The following is a 4,277-nucleotide window of genomic DNA, read 5'->3' as shown; positions in this document are numbered from 1 at the left end:
TAATTAAACCAAAAAATTACTAATATGTTATTTGTGCAATTAACCTTTTTCACTATTATTAATGTAAGTACTGTCGCTGAATTTGAATTTAAATGTTTACACCAACATTGCATGTGTTGCTTGCGCAAATAACCATTTTATATTAAAAATTTAATAGCTTTTTTATTCTAATGATGTTTTATTGTTATCTTCATATTATCATAGGTATCAATAAAAAAAGCAATAAAATGATGTCATGTCGAGAATATTATTGTTCACTGCTACAAAAACACAAAATGACAACGGATAAAACCGTTGTCGTAGGCCCTTTAAAAACTGTTGTAACTGGGGGTGTTGTTGAAAGTGCGTTCAACAACAACGGTTAAAAACCGTTGTCGTTGCTAACATTTGCGACGGATTTTTTACATTAGCGATGGATTTAACCGTCGCTAATTAGCGACGAAAATAATGAAATCGTCGCTAATTAGAGACGGTTAAATAAACCATTGTTAAAATTAGCGACGGATTTTCCATAAAGTCTGTCGCTAATTTAGCGACGGTTTGTGATGATGTCCGTCGCTAATTGTTTCAGTAAAATAAAAAAATTACTTTTAATAATTTAATGAATCTAACAACATTCATGATTTTAACTAACACTTAAAAATTTATAATAAAGCTAAAGAAATTTTTTTACCCTAAATCGAAACTAAAATCGTGTAAGAGAAAAATTTTAAGTGTTGTGAAGTGGTGTAAAGAAAATGGAGTGGGAACGTTGGTATTTATAGAGAAATTGCAACGATTTTTGATTAATCGTCGCTATTAGCGACAATAATTTATAAATAGCGACGATTATTCATACACTGTCGCTATTAGCGACGGTTAATTAAAAAGGGTCATTTTTAGCGACAGTTATTAAATAACCGTCGCTAATTTAAAAATTTTAGCGACGGTTTTAGATAAATCATCGCTAATTTAAAATATGCGACGGTTTAGCTTAAAACCGTCGCATGACCGTCGCTAAATTTAAGCAATGCGACGGTTTTAATAAAACGTCGCTAGATTTCGCGACGGGTTTTTTCGCGATGGTTTTGCTAAAACCGTCGCGAAATCTAGCAACAGTTTAGTAAAACCGTTGTGGTTTATCCAAAAAACACGCTATTGTCCAAAAAAACACGCTAATAGACAACCGTTTATAGAACCGTTGTCGTTGACCATAAAAAACACGCAAAGACAATGGTTTTTATGTGATTCTAGCACTATGTGAAGTATATTTACGTGGTTTTTTTCCCCTTCATATACAGTTAATTGGTTTATCTTTTTTTGGTTCTTATTATTATTCATATATTGCATGAGCTATACTAATCACGAGTCCTAATCACTATTTAGATTATATTATATAAATACTGGCAGAATATTCGTTAAAATTTAAAGTGCTAAAAAATTGGAGGTGTATATTTTGTCTTCTAAATTGACTGATATCGCATTTTTTTGGTTTTTTTTTTTCCATTTTGAATTCCCTTATTTGTTGCAGGGTACTATGATATATGAGATTGTTTTTGCCAATGCCATGCAATATTTCCATGAACAACTCAAGTTCAACAGAAGTTACCTAATATCTAATCCAGACATAAGGGAAATAAACAATAATTTCCCGAACATCAATCCGAAAATTGAGATGGTCCTACAAACAAATACAACAATCACAGAAACAGATAATATTATCAGTTTCTCTAACTACACTTTCAGTTTTTGTGAGTTTGGGGACATTAAGAAATCTTCACAAGATGCTCAACCACTCGGTAATTCTCAACAATCATTTGATTTGTAAATATATCATTTATTTTATTACTATAACTAATTAATATCCGTTATTTATTAGATGTCATAGGTGTCATCATGAAAGTCAAGCAATCGATCCAGTTTCGTAGGGATGACAATAGCACAGGCTGCAGGAGAGAAGTCATATTGATGAACCTTCTGTGAGTACAACCAGTTTATTACTGAAGGTAAATATAATTTACATATTAAATTTATTTCTCAAGATATATTCTTCTTTGTTGATATGATATTTAATATTTAATTATGGTTTTGCCTTTCTAGATAATTATATTAAGATTTTATTGTGATATAATATCTTCCTTAAATTTAATTTCCTTCTTGATAAGATTATGTGGAATGTTAGATTTTAACTTTCTAAGATATTATCTTTATGATAAAGATCTTCTAGATATAATATTTATGATAATGATTTACATGATATGGTATTATTGATTCTGTTTCTAATAGAATTCTTGTATACCATATCTTATAGATTTTTGTCAAGATAAATCATAGAAGATGAGACATTTATAAATAAGAGATGGAGATTCAAAAGCATAGAGAGAAGAAAAAGAGAGAAGAGAAAAATTCAGAGAGTTCACGTGAAGGATTTTTCGTGGAAGAGATTTTCGTGAAGGGAGTTTTTCGTGTAGATAGTTTTTCGTGGATGTGATTTTCGTCGGAGTTTTCGTGGGAGATTTTCATGGTGGTCTCTTCTCTCGATCAAATATACACGCACTTGTGCACGTCATAGATTTCAGAGAAATATTTTTTCAAGGGACGTGCTGTTGTGAAGAGTGCAGATATCACATGTTGCCTTGATTGTTTGGGACATCTGCAGACAACATCCGTGATGAAGTTGGCTGAAGATCATTTTTGTTGCTCCAGTTTTTGGCTCACGTTTTTGTTTGTTTTCTTGAATAAGTTTTATTCTGAATATTTGATTTTAGAAAGCGTTTATTTTCTCAACGTGTTGAGAAAATTGATTTTTGGGAAAATCACTAGTGATATATTTTTGTAAACATTTTGATTTTCTAGTGATTAATTTTTTCCCTGAGGCACCGCACAAGTTTTTATACTTGTGCATATTTAATCTTGTCAATCTATTTATCTAAAGTCAATTTGTGTTATAACGTTTAATATTCCGCTGCATGTTGTCTTAAATGTTGTAACATTTGACACGACACTTGATCATGATAAAACACAAATTCACAATCTTACACTACTTTTTGTATAAACTCACATCTGTCAAGCAATAACACCTAACAATTACATTTCGATTCTTTCAAAAAATATGTTTTATTGTCATAATTTTTCTCAGACATGATACTGTTACAATAAATTTGTGGGACGATCTCGCCTTCAATGAAGGCCAATGGTTAGAGAAAATGGTGAATGAGAAGCCAATAATAGCTTTCTTAAATATGAAAAGACAACCTTACCAAGGTATTGTCGATTATATTATAAATGTATTGATCAATAACTTAAAATACTCACTTCTCAGTTTTTTTCCACTGACACAGTTCAATTGAAATCCACATATACTACTACGATATATCTAAACCCACCATGCACCGAATCAGAGAACTTAAATTTATGGTGAGCAAACTGAATTCTATTATTTCCCCGAGCATCAATATTTATACGCATGCCTATAATAATTGCAATTTAGAATGAACAAAGTTAATAAAAGTGTTGTATAATTTAATCTATGAAAAAAAACATATTAATTACGAAATAACAAGTCGAAAATTCACTATTGTTGTAACATCTTATAATCACATTTTTTATTACTAATACTTCTTGTTGTTTTTGACAAACAGGCTGAACTCGGGTTTTAAAGACCACAATCTCGATGATTTGTGGCTGGCTACTAAGCTGAAATGTTCTAAAGAAATCACCATTAATCAATTGCTCAATGAACGCAAAAGTTTAACCGAGGTAAGAGAAAAACTTCACAATTTTTTCCTTTATTACGCTAATTGTTTCTCCCATTTATCCAAAACACTAATTTTATTTGGTTTATCGAATGTATCGATCTTATGTTCTAATGAACTAGAACACATACTACTCTTTCAAAGGATATGTACTTGAAGTTGAAAACAGATTTAACCCTTGGTATTAAGCTTGTAACAATTTTTCGAGGGCAATTATTAAAACAAAATATACGACTTGTACCAAATGCGTTCATATACTTGCCGAAACAGTGCCGATGTATAAATCCATCATATTTGTTTTTTATTCATGATATAATAGCATACATTTATATTTTTTATTATATTGTCACATGCACATATGTGAGAACCGAAAATTTTCAATAATGCATTTAATAAAATTGTAAGGAAATTTGTAGGATTTGATTCTTTGTATAAAATAATAATAATAAGAGATGCACTTTGGGAATCAATTGTTGGATATAGTTTTGCCAAGTCAATAATAATACATCAAGGCAAGCATATTTTCGAAAATTAGGTAGGAAA

The 4,277-nt window shown here is 30.4% G+C and overlaps 1 long non-coding RNA gene across 2 annotated transcripts; it reads left to right on the top strand.

Moving 5' to 3' along the window:
* Positions 1 to 1,495: 1,495 nt before the first annotated feature.
* LOC142519344 (uncharacterized) lies at positions 1,496 to 3,954 on the top strand. Of its 2 annotated transcripts, none has more exons than XR_012813756.1 (5): positions 1,496 to 1,778; positions 1,859 to 1,958; positions 3,119 to 3,396; positions 3,621 to 3,738; positions 3,857 to 3,954. It is a non-coding gene; the product is annotated as an uncharacterized LOC142519344 (long non-coding RNA). The 2 variants fall into 2 exon arrangements; XR_012813757.1 differs by having other exon boundaries at positions 3,879 to 3,918.
* The last annotated feature ends 323 nt before the right edge of the window (positions 3,955 to 4,277 follow it).

This window comes from Primulina tabacum, chromosome 1, assembly GCF_025594145.1.
Source record: "Primulina tabacum isolate GXHZ01 chromosome 1, ASM2559414v2, whole genome shotgun sequence".
In the NCBI taxonomy this organism is placed as follows: domain Eukaryota; kingdom Viridiplantae; phylum Streptophyta; class Magnoliopsida; order Lamiales; family Gesneriaceae; genus Primulina; species Primulina tabacum.
This window is presented reverse-complemented; position numbering and strand designations above follow the sequence as displayed.